The 13,344-nt window shown below is 40.8% G+C and overlaps 1 protein-coding gene across 21 annotated transcripts in view; it reads right to left on the bottom strand.

Moving 5' to 3' along the window:
• Window positions 1-13,344, bottom strand: part of jakmip3 (Janus kinase and microtubule interacting protein 3) — a 377,671-nt gene that overhangs the window by 256,734 nt on the left and 107,593 nt on the right. The gene's annotated exons all lie outside the window — the stretch shown is intronic.

Genomic DNA, 13,344 nt, shown 5'->3' with positions numbered 1-13,344 from the left:
AATTTGGAACGTCATGTGTTCTGTCATGTTTAAGGGCACTTAAAACTTGATCTTTCAGATATACAGGAAGGTTTCCAGAGTTATATTTTTCTCTGCATGCTGACATCCTTATTGTTTGAAGATAAATAGTGATGGTCAAAGATTATCCTTATGGTCTATTGCGCTGACATGGATAACTTTCACACCATTATGAAGTGGATGCATCAGTTGGACCTCAATTCATCCCAGTGTTAACTAATTCCTGTGGATGGGATCATCCCTAATGCTGTGAGAGTCCATTGTCATAAATATAATTGAAGAACTTCATTTCAATTTGAGGCTGTCCCAGAACTTTTGTAGGGATCTGGAAAAATAAACGGACTCCCTGTTATTTCCTACAGTTTGATTTGCAATATATGTTATGCCACGTTATCAGCGTCTTTTTTATATATACAGATAGGAATAATTTTTCCTGTTGATGTTTGCAGTGACTTGTTTACATTTCAAAAAGTAAAAATGCATATTGAGGAGTGAGTCAGAATAAAACTATGGAGGAGTCATTATAGATTCATCCAAACAAGCATTAAGAAAATTGTCAAATCGCCATACATCACAAGGAGCAGTTCCAAAGCTATAAGCTTCTGGTCTAATTTAAGCATGCAGCTTACCAAAGAATATACCAAAGATTAGGATACAATACACAAACCATTTTGTGTTCTGGGGAGATTAGCTGGAGGTATTGCTGTAAAACTGAGTGATCACAAACAAGGGGAAACATTTAATCATCATTCCAAGTTTTAAAAATAACACTATCAAAGATGAGAGCAAAACATAGCTTGCAAAAATCAAGTGCGGCAAAGTGCAATGGAGACATGAGTTGAGGAAAGTATTTCTGTGAAACATCACACTTAGTACAAATCATGCAAATGCTTTACACCAAAGGGACAGACTGGTACAGTATCCATTTCCTTGCTTGAGTCTGGCAAAGTGGAAGCGAGACTGGAGGAGGCAGGTGTGAAAAGGATTACACTACTTAATTCTCCAGGGTATTCATTTCAGAACATTGTTCTGCCCAGAGGTTGCAGCTAGACTGATGTAATACCCACAGAACTTGGAATACATTTGAGGAGAAACCCCTTCATTTCAGAAAACTGACAATGTAAAACAATCTCTCATGTCATGGATGGCCCAAGATTATATGCCACAAAAGATGTGTCAACTTCATCCACATTTCTAGCTCATCCACATCAAAGATACTCAGCTTTTCCATAACATTTCATAGACACCTAAATAGAAGCAAGGTACATACTTCAACTGCTCCTTGTAGTTAACACCATGGAATCATCCAAAGAATTCACACATCAAATCAGTTGCTGCATTTTCTGTTTTTACACGATATGTTTTTGTATTCACATTTTTCTTTGCTATTGCTTAGTTATACGGTGTGTAGTCAGCTGGATGACCTGATGGGAGTGGGAGTTGTACTATGGACATCTTGCAAATGGAGTAGCAGGTTAATCTAATATTTTATCCTGACATTAGCTTGGAGGGGAAATTGCAGGTGGTAGCATTCCCATGTGTCTTCTTGTCCTTTTAAGTGTGACAGGTTGCAGGTTTCAGGTAACGTTTGTGAGTGTTTTGCCAATTTGCTGCTGTGCATTTGACAAATGGTATACAGAGCTGCCCCTGCACTAATAGTGGGGGTTGGGTGGGGAGGGGGGAGTGGAGTTGAATGTTTAAGTTGGTGAATAGGGAGCCAATCAAGTATGATGCTCTGTCATGTCGAGTGCAGGTTTCGGATGTAATGGCTGGACTTTGGTTGGATTGTTCTGTCTGTATGTGCAGAGTACTGCAGTGGTTTGCAGAAAACTGACAATGTAAAACAATCCTTCAGCCTTCTGGAGGATGGATGCCAAGCAACTCTTCTACACTTCCCTCCCACTATCAGGAGGACTGGAAGGATCTACGGGCTGAAAATTAATTTGGCCATGCCATGAATGCACCTTCTATGGTCAATTAGAGATTCTGGCCAAGAGTCAGGGACACTGCCCAATGTGGCATAAGGCCTGCCCGTTTCACACAAATACACAAAAAATATTAGCAAGTGGGAGATCAAATTTGTCATCTGTAAAACCAGGACATGTCAAACTAGGAGTTTATCGATGTTCTTCTTAGGCAATGGAAATGAACAGGTAAAAATAACATTTCATTCAAGTCAGATTAATTAAGCAATACTACTGTTGGCTGACTCAGAGTATTTTACGCATAAGAATATCAAAGCCACCTGAATGTTTCACCTCTGAGAACATTAATATATTTTAACATGTACACACATTCCATTTGGGTACTCTAAGTTTACAACATTCAATATAAGCAACATTGACATTTGTTAAAGCAGCATATATCTACAATTTTACCTTGGACCTGATCCCCTCAGATTTAATAGCCATGTTAGGGGCGGAGCTGCAAAATGAGGTACATCCACACCACTCACAAAAGGGATCAAGTGATGAGATTAGTGAAGCCCCAATCTGGAAATACTCAGCAGGTCAGTGAGCATCTTTGAAGAGAAACAGCGTTAACCTTCCAAGTTGGCATCCTTTCATCAGAACTGAAGGGAGTTGTTAAAGTAAGAAATATTACACCAGTGGTAGTGGGTTGAGGGCAGGAGTATCAAAAGGGAAGATCTGGTGTACGATGGAGATTGCTAGATAAGGGTTGCAGGGTTCTAAAAGAATCAATGCTGTGGAATGCCTTAAGTACTAATGGAATTAGTACATGCTCGATGGGAATATAGTTCAAGATCTTGAAGAAATAAGACCAATCATCTGAAGCTTCCTTACAGATTCTGGAGCAATGTCCATGATATTAATGTCACTTGTAAACAGTTGCTATTGTGCAATAAACTATACTTTACTTAAGATCAAGAGCCTCTTTTCATTAGACTCGTAAATGTGTTTTCTCCACTACAGTAGACCAAGCAGGACCCCACCCTAGCCTGGAGCAGGATGGTGACAGCAAATCTACCTATTAGTGAGCAATGATGGAGAGCTCACACAATATGTACCAATGGCTGATGCAATGTAGCTTTACACAATGCAGGCATTGTTGGAGGTCTGAAGATTTCTTTAAGCAAAGCTTTAAAAATTCTGCTCACTCAGACAGTCCGCAATAGGAAATGCTGGACTTTGAAGGGCCCAGACAGAAGATAACATCACAGTGAGTTTCAACAAGGACACAGCCTGCAGTTAATGGAGAAAGCATTTCAGGGATGGTAAGAGACATGTTGCAACAGAAGAGTGTTCAGAGATCCCTGGATTGGAGTAGTGGTTACAGATTACAGTTACAGGACAGATACAGATTGCATTGAGTGCTCATGGTCTGTAGGATTGGGCTCAAATCAGGGTTCAGCCACAGAGCAAACTGACATCAAACGCTCCATTAGTAAAGGTTAAAACCTTGCAGGGAAAAGGAAAACTTTTTTTAAAAATAGTGCAAATATATAGATTGGGAAAACAAAAGGCAAGAGAACTACTTCAGTTCAGATTGTCATCACAACAAGCGAGCAGCAGTAAGGGAAATTAAGGATCACAAATGAAATGTAAAATGAGGTCACAGCTGAGGAAACGTCACAAAGCCAGAGCAAAAGCAATAAATGTGGCATTTTAGAAGTTGAAACAGACAAGATCTAACAGAAGAAGAAAGTCAGGAAACTGCTAATCCTGCAGAAGAGGTAAGTAATCTATTATCAAATTGGGTTAAAGGCAGGAAGCATTTATACAAACTAAAGACTACAGTTCATCTAGGAAAATCTGTTAAATTAACAGGATTCACAATCTAAAGCAGTAAATAGTGGGACTCATTTACTGAGTAGAGCGGAAATCATTTATTAAAGCTGAAGGTAGTGAGATTCATTCAGTAAAGCTATCACTTATTAAGGCCATGATTGCTGGGATTTATCTAGGAAAGTCACAAGGTGGGAGTCCTCCACTATGACCACAAAAGTGTGGGAAAAACCCCCGGTACAGCAGTACACAGCATTGAATCATTCCAAAATTATATGCATTTTAAGTGAGAAAAAGAAATAACTAAGTCAGAAAGACATGGCATCTGAAGTCGTATTGCCAGGAGATTTAATTTCAGAGGTGGGCAAATAGAACATGGAGTTTTACATCTTGGAGGAAACAATTCTGAAGATATAGAACTGCATCCACATTAGATCCTGAATCAGAAGCTGAACAAGTTATTTCACTGCTAAATACAATTAGAAGTATGAGGCTACAGCTTACCATTGATTAAAAAAAAAGCAATGAATCCTTTTGAAGAAGTATTGAAATCCTTTGACGATTACTTTATCCTCAGAATAAATAAAAGTCTTGAAACAGCAAAGTCTATCAGAACAATTCAGCTTCCAGGGTAATCCATTGAATATTCCATTCATGATCTGCACAGATTAGTGGCAAAATTCGACTAACATGATTTCAGTTGGGTTGTTGATAGAACTGCTGATGAGTTTTCATCACATTTCACTTCAGAGAAAACTATTCAAATGGTGACTGATACAAAAAACTGAAGCTTCATGTCAATGTTAAGAGAGAAGATCAACCTTATCATGGGAGATGAACAGAATCCAGTCAGTTCTTTTGTGTAAAACCACAAAAGATACATGCAAAAAAAAGGGTGAAAGTGTGTGGGTTAGGCATAGGCAGGGGATCTTTGAGTAACCTCAAGTTAAGGAGGGAAGTACTAGAGAGGACAATCAGGACTGTATTACAACAGTCAAGTCCACAGATAACAAAGGTGTGAATGTGGGATTCAGCAGCAGATCAGTGAGGAAGGACAGAGTCAAGTGATGTTACTGAGATAGAAATAAGCAATCTTATGAATGATGTGAATATTGGGCAGGAAGCTCATCCTCAGCTCGAATAGAACACAAATTGTGACAACTCCAGTTCAGCCTCAGTTACCAAGGCACAGTCAGCAAGGGAATAGAGTTTGTAATAGGTACAGTGAACAATGGCTTTTCTCTGCCAGACTTTAATTAGAGGAAAATTCTACTCATCCAGCACTAGATGTTGGAGGGCAAATCTGAAAGATTTGAGACAATGAAGGGATCAAGAGAGATGGATGGAACATAGAGTTGGCTATCATTAGCATTTATATGGAAAATAATGGTCTGGTTTTAGATAATGTCAGGAGGGTTAGCATGCAGCTGAAAATTAGATGGGAGCTAAGAATAGATACTGGGGGACACTAATGGCAATTGGTCACAATGGGTAGAGTCATAGAGTTGTACAGCACGGAAACAGACCCTGCGGCCCAACTGGCTCATGACAACCAGATATCTTAAATGAATCGAGTCCCATTTGCCAGCACTTAGCCCATATCCCTCTAAAACCTTTCTATTCATATACCCATCCAGGGTCTTTCAAATGTTGTAATTGTACCAGTCTCCACCACTTCTTCTGGCAGCTCATTCCATAAATGCACCACCATCTGCATGATAAAGTTGCCTCTTAGGTCCCTTTTAAATCTTTCCCCTCTCACCCCAACGCTACGCCCTCTAATTCTGGACTCCCCCACCCGAGGGAAAATACCTTGTCTATTTACCCTATCCATGCCCCTCATGATTTTATACACCTCTATAAGGTCACCTCTCAGGGTCCAATGCTCCAGGGAAAACAGCCCCAGCCTGTTCAGCCTCTCCCTATAGCTCAACTCCTCCAACCCTGGCAACATCCTTGTAAATCTTTTTTGAACCTTTTCAAGTTTCACAACATCCTTCCTATAGGAGAGAGATGAAAATTGCACACAATATTCCAAAAGTGGCCTAACCAATGTCCTGTACAGCCGCAACATACCCTCCCAACTCCTGTACTTAATGTCCTGACCAATAAAAGGAAAGCATACTAAATGCCTTCTTCACTATCCTATTGACCTAAGATTCCAGTTTCAAGGAACAATGAACCTGCACTCAGTGGTCTCTTTTTTCAGCAACACTCCCCTGGACCTAACCATTAAGTGTATAAGTCTTACCCTGATTTGATTTTCCAAAATGCAGTCCCTCACATTTAACTAAATTAAATTAAACTCCATCTGCCATTCCGTGGCCCATTGGCCCATCTGATCAAGATCTCGTTGTACTCAGAGGTAACCTTCTTGACTATCCACTACAACTCCAATTTTGGTGTCATCTGTAAACTTACTAACTATACTTCCTATGTTCACATCTAAATCATATATATAAATGACAAAAAGCATTGGATGCAGCACCGATCCTCGTGGCACACCAATGGTCACAGGCCTCCAGTCTGAAATCAACCCTCCACCCTCTGTCTCCTAACTTCGAGCCAGTTCTGTACACAAATGGCTAGATGAAACCTTGCTGACCAGTCTACCATGAGGAATCTTGTTGAACGCCTTACTGAAGTCCGTATAGACATGTCCACTGCTCTGCACTCATCAATCCTCTTCACTACTTCTTTAAAATTTTAATCAAGTTAGTTTCACATGATTTCCCACACACAAAGCCATGTTGACTATCCCTAATCAGTTCTTTCCTTTCAAAATACATGTAAATCCTGTCCCTCAGGATTTTCTTCAACAACTTGCTCACCAATATCAGGCTCACCAGTCTATAGTTCCCTGGCTTTACCTTACCACCCTTCTTAAATAGTGACACCATGTTAGCCAACCTCCAGTCTTCCAGCACCTCACCTGTGACTATTGATAATCTAAATATCTCACCAAGGGGCCAAGCAATCACTTCCATTGCTTCCCGCAGAGTTCTAGGGCACATGTGATCAGGGTTCAGAAAAGATTTACAAAGATGTTGCTCGGATTGGAGCGTTTGAGCTATAGGGACAGGCTGAATAGGTTGGGGCTGATTTCCCTGGAGCGTTAGAGGCTGAGGGGTAACCTTATAGCGGTTTATAATATCATAACAAGCATGGATAGGATAAATAGACAAGATCTTTTCCTGAGGTGGGGGAGTCCAGAACTCTAGGGCATAGGTTTAGAGTGAGAGTGAAAGATTTAAAAGGGACCTAAGGGGCAACTTTAAAACTTTTATACGTTGCAAGACATCCAGCACCTCCTCCTCTATAATATAGGACATTTTCCAAGATGTCACCATCTATTTCCCCACATTTTGTATCTTCCATGTCCTTTTCCACAGTAAATACTGATGCAAAATGCTCATTTAGTATCTCCACCATCTCCTGTGGTTTCACTTTTGTCATTAAGTGTATTTATAAAATCCCTTGGAATTCTCCTTAATACTATTTGTCAAAGCTATCATATGTCCCCTTTTTGCCCTCTTAAGTATACTCCTACTGCCTTTATACTCTTCTTAGGATTCACTCAATCTCTGCTGTCTATATCTGACATATGCTTCCTTCTTTTTCTTGACCAAAACCTAAATTTCTCTAGTCATTCAGCATTCCCTACACCCACTAGCCTTGCCTTTCACCCAAACAGGAATATACTATCTTTGGACTCTCAGTATCTCATTTTTGAAGGCTTCCCATTTTCCAGCCATGCCTTTATCTGCGAACATCCACCCACAATCAGCTTTTGAAAGTTCTTGTCTAATACTGTCCTGCTACACTAGCTGCCTGACAAAGGAGACCTGTTGGACTATAACCTGGTGTCGTGTGATTTTTTTATTTTGTCTATCCCAGTCCAACACTGGCACCTCCAAATCATGACCTTCAAAATTGGCCTTCTTCCAACTTAGAACTTAAACTTTTATATCCAGTTTAACCTTTTCAATCATTATTTTAGAATTATGGTCACTGGCTCCATACAGCTTCCCCAGTTGACACATCAGTCACTTGCTCTGCCTTGTTTCCCAAGAGTAGGCCAGGTTTTGCACCTTTTCCAGTCAGTACATCCACATACTGAATCAGGAAATTTTCTTGTACACATTTAACCAATTCCCCTCCATCTAAACCCTTAACACTATGGCAGTTCCTGTCAATGTTTCGAAAGTTAAAATCCCCTACCATAACCACCCTATTATTCTTAGAGATAACTGAATCTTCTTACAATTTCATTTCTCAATTTCCCACTAACTATTGGGGGTCTATAGTGCAATCCCAATAAGGTGATCAACCCTTTCTTATTTCTCAGTTCCACCAAATAACTTCCCTGGACATATTCCCAGGAACATCCTCCCTAAGTACAGCTATAATGTTATCCTTTATCAAAAGCACTGCACCCCCTCCTCTCTTGCCCCCCTCTCTATCCTTCCCATAGCACAATTACAGAGAAATTATCTGGCTGCAAAGAGATAGTTAAAAATGGAAGCAGGCAAGTGCAATCCCAATGATGATGGAGCAGTCTTGGAATAGAATTCTGTGTCTCGAAGAGAATAAGACTTATTCATTGCTTTGAGAAAAGAGCAGGGACAGAGGTTTTATTGGGTGACTGTTTCAAGGAGCTGATGTCGGCATGATAGGCCAAATGGTCTCATTTCTTTGTTGTATGATTCTATAAATTATTTTACAGTGAATGCCAGTGAAGCTTGCTGCTCTTGTTCAATGAAGCTTTCTCCTGGGCCTCCTCAGCTGTATCAAAATGGTGTGACAGCACTCCAGCATTGGGCTCATACAGTTGCTATGTCCTTACAAACATGATGCCTATGCCCTGACTGTACCAATTAGCTTTGTATTAATTCATTTTTAACTGTTGCACCTCAATTTTCATTAGGTCAGGGAGCATCTCTACCATGGCAAATATGCTAGAAGGCATCAGGAGTCACATTCCTGCCCCTGAACCAGGCCCCTCTCATTTACATAGGGATGGGATTAAGTGTGGGCTATAGTTCACATATGCATAGATTCCCCCAGGCAGCTGGCCATTTAAATATTCATTTGTCTGCAGAGAAATGGGATTTTAGAGTCCCTGATACCTACAACCCAAAGATCAAAGCAGGTAACAGCAGGTTTATTCCCAGTGCATTTCTTCTGCTTGGTCAGTTCATCCCTTTGGAGAGCTTAGGTGCCGCAGTGAATGTGGTCTCAGATGCCTTGGACATGGGGGTCAGGGATCCTTTTGGGTAGGGCAGGGCATATGCATGTTTTGGGGATGGTCACAGACATTTGAGATGGTTAACTGTGGAGAAGATTGTGCAAATTGTGCGTGAACACTTTGGAACTTGTATGAGTGCCCCGAAGTCTCAAAATCTGAGATTACCATTGGCTAGAAACTGAACTGTACCATCCATATGAGTGTAACTACAAGGACAGGTCAGAGGCTTGGCATTCTCTGTGAATAACTCACCTCCTGAATCTTCAAAATCTGCCCATCATCTACAAGGCACAGATCAGGAGTGTGACAGAATACAACTCCTACCCCCCACCCCCCCTCCCCATCCTCTCTCGCTTGGGTGAGTGTAACTCCAACAATACTCAAGAAGCTCCATACCATCCAGGTCAAAGCAACCCACTTGATTGTCAACTATTTAACATCTTTACAATCTCTGCAGCTGACACACTGGGACAGAAATGAGTACCATTTATAAAATAATAGAGCAATTTATGAGGCTCCTTGACAGCATCTTCCAAACCTTTGACCTCTACTACATAGAAGGGCAATTGCAGCACCACCATCCACACGTTCCCCTCCTTGTGCCCACGAAACTATGTTGCTGTTCCTGCACTGTCAATGAATCAAAATCCTAGGGCCTTCCCAACAGCAGTGGTTCAAAAGGGTAGCTCACCAAAACCATCTCCAGAATAATTAGGGGTAGGAATGATTGCTCGCGCAGCCAGGAAAATCCACATCATGCAGGCATAGGCTGACATAGTCAGTCTGAGGAGCCATGAAGCATGGATCACACATAGGCATGGGTACAGGGTTATATACTGGCAAGGTTGGGGCGTGGAAAATGAGGCAGTGAGAATAGGAGGGATGTTTACTATCTTTATATTTACTTTTAAACTTTACATCCGAGTGCAGGAGCTCTCAGGCAGGCTTTCTGCCAGGAATCACCTCCTGGCAGTCAACAAGTAAACTTATGGATTCCCTCTCATTTGAAGCACATGGGCGCTCAATCTGCAATAATGTCTGCAGGTCCAAAGGCATGGAAATGGAGGAGTTGTGTTTGCTGATGGCCAGCCGCCAACCCCCTCCACAAAAGCCCTTGCTTGTGGCTATCATGGTGCATTGTCCCCCACAAACTCCAGCACACAAACCCCTCCCCTTTGTCCCACCCAGGACTTTTAGTACTAGTTGACCCCCATCCTGGGAGTCCAGGTAATGCTGTATCAGCAGACCCAGGGCATCTATCATGGCACTGCCAAGCGCTGGAGCTGCTAATTCTCTCTGATTGAGGCAGCGAGGGTACTGAACCTGGGTGGAAGGCCCACCAGGAGTCACCATGGGTGCTCCAACACTCCTGCAGACAGGGTACAAAGTACTGACCATGACAAAAACATGCCTCTCTCTGCCCATTGTGTCTCGAGATGTATCTAGCTGCTCATTTGAAAGTTTAGCAAAAGTGATTCAAAAAAATTAAAACGTTATTGTCAATTTAAGAGAATACTATTGCCAATTAAAATTAATTTGAAAATTAGCTGACATCATTTAAATTGAGTTAACACCTTGCATGTGATTCTGCATTTGATTTGTGAACTGTATAATTTTTCCTCCATCTTCTTAGCAGAATATCATTGCCTCACTGTATCCTTTGTATCTAATCCTCATTACCTCTGCCACATAAGGTGAGTATAGGTAATGTTGTGCCTTTAAATCTGCCTAACTGGTTTTAAACAACTTATCTCAAGATCTAATGAAAGATGTTTACAGAACTTGGTGCACAGATATGGTACGGCATAAGAAAAACACATTAAGTTTTGGCAAGGATGTAAATCCAAATATGGATCCAGATCCTGGTATTGTTTATGAAGAATCTGCTAACATTGGGAGATGGGGTGAATTGTTTTTTTTTCCTCTAAAAACAAATCACAGATTGTTCTATTTTGAATATTGTTGGATATTTTGCAATGTTGCAGATTGGTCGACTACTATGATGGAATTTGTCACAGCTGTCAAAGTGTGAGCAGAGTTTTCAGAGCAGGTTTTTGGATGTGGACTGGGCTGAAGCCTCCTCAGTAAGATGAAAATTCCAAGTAAAAACAAGATTCTTTTTCCCAGTTTGTAGCTCCAGAGCACAAACCAGGTAACAAAAAGCCTCAAGGAAGAACTGTACGATTGTAATGATGTCACAGTAAAACAGGGATATAAGCTCTTCTGTGTACCCTCTTGTTCAATTTTGTCATTCCCAGTAAACACATTCAATCAAAGCGAGTTCCTAGTTCAGATCATTTGTGGTATTGAAAGTCCTCATTTCTTAATCTCACTTGTGGTATATAGTATGAACTTTATGGTGAAGTTTAATTTGGCTGTTATACAACATAGAGGCAGAGAGTCAGAGAGATACACAGCAAAAACAGCCCCAGCCTGTTCAGCCTCTCCCTCTAGCTCAAATCCTCCAACCCTGGCAACATCCTTGTAAATCTTTTCTGAACCCTTTCAAGTTTCACAACATCTTTCCGATAGGAAGGAGACCAGAATTGCACACAATATTCCAACAGTGGCCTAACCAATGTCCTGCAACATGACCTCCCAATTCCTGTACTCAATACTCTGACCAATAAAGGAAAGCATACCAAACGCCTTCTTCACTCTACAACATTTAATAAAAAGTGAAAAGTTCATGTGGCACTTATTGACAGTTTGACTCTATTGATTTCAGATTAACAGTACTTTAGTTTAAGAGTGTTCTGGTACCTCAATCCTTAAAAACACAATGTGGCATAAAAATCTGTACTAAATGGAAAAATCTTAGACTAAGTTCCTGGTTAATGCTGATTCAGCCAATCATTGCAGCATAGTTGACTTCAGGGTTCCTTGACTAATGAGAGGAAAAAAATGAGTCAAGGCACCTGCTCCTGACTCAAATCTAATAACCTGTCTTGGAAGCTGTATACCCTCGAAATGTTTCATTAATTTGTTGGATATCAGTATTGCTGTCAAGGTGAGCATTTAGTGCTCATTCCTAATTGCCTTTAAGGAAATGCTAATGGACTGCCTTCTTGAATTGCTGAAATCCAAATGGTGTAGGTACATCAATGATGCTTTTAGGGAGGTAGTTCCAAGATTTTAACCCATAGAAGAAGGGACAGTGATCAACTTCCAAATCAGGTTCGCATGTGATTTAGATGGGTACATGCAATTGGTGATACTCTCACGCATAGATTGCCCTATCCTTCTACCTTGTAAAGGTGTTACTGAAAGAGACTTGGAAAATTGCTGTAGATTTTATTAACTGGCCCCACTGCCAGCACTGTGCAATGCCAGTGGGGGAAGGAATGAATATTTAAGTTGATGAATGATGTGTCAGTTAAATGAGCTGGTTTATCCTGGGTGTTTCTGAGTTTTTTGAAAGTTGTCAAAGTTCTGTGTGAACTTTGTCTCTACGAGAACTATACAATGATTACTCCTGCCAGTACTGCCATGAAAAAATAAATCTGCATCAGGTAGTTTGATGAGAATGCAGCCAACTAGGTTTTCCCTCCATGATGGTTCTCGCTCCATCTGCCTCAAGACCAGTCTGGCAGCATTGTCCTCTAGGACTCAACCACAATACTCTTACTGACAAGACATTGAGGAGGTACACCAGCGTCCATTCTATGCCTATATTACTTCAATCTTTCTTCCTCATGGTGGTAATATGCAAAATGGAAAAGCATTAATTGACTAACTTAAAGAGGGTGGTAGGTGGTAATCAGCAGGAGGCTTCCTTGCCTATGCTTTGACCTGATGGTAAGAGACTTCTTGGCATTCAGTGTCAATGTCAAACACTCCCGAGGAACTCTTTCCCAACAAAGTGCTGCAGGGGAAGGTTTAGGGTGGTGGTGTTTCATTAATGGAACTGAATATACCCATAAGTAGTGATGGAGGAATCTGGTACATTGGTTAAAGTATATGATTCTTGAAGTACCATTGTGCCAGGCTATTGTTTCACTATTTGGGAATAGCTGACCAAATTTTGGCAGAGGTGCCCAAGGAGGAATTTGCAAATTTGACTGGACTGGGTACCTTTGTGGTGTCTGGTGCCTCATTGTTGCCATTTGATCCATCAGTTTTGTCATCCTTCCTGAAGTGGATTGTGACAGCTGAATGGTTCGCTATGGCATTTCAGAGGACAACTGAAGTTAAAGATAGATCAGACACAGAGGGATGTTAAAGAGCCAGATCAGATTTACAACAATCCATTAGTTTCACAATCACTATTACAAATGCTAACTTTTTATTCTAGAATGTCTTTTCATTTAATTCACTTAATTTAAATTCCTG

Source organism: Chiloscyllium plagiosum, unplaced genomic scaffold, assembly GCF_037043375.1.
Source record: "Chiloscyllium plagiosum isolate Xiang-an unplaced genomic scaffold, Cpla_swu_hap1 HiC_scaffold_22, whole genome shotgun sequence".
Classification (NCBI taxonomy): domain Eukaryota; kingdom Metazoa; phylum Chordata; class Chondrichthyes; order Orectolobiformes; family Hemiscylliidae; genus Chiloscyllium; species Chiloscyllium plagiosum.
The sequence above is the reverse complement of the archived record's forward strand: the minus strand, read 5'-3'. Positions and strand labels throughout refer to the sequence as shown.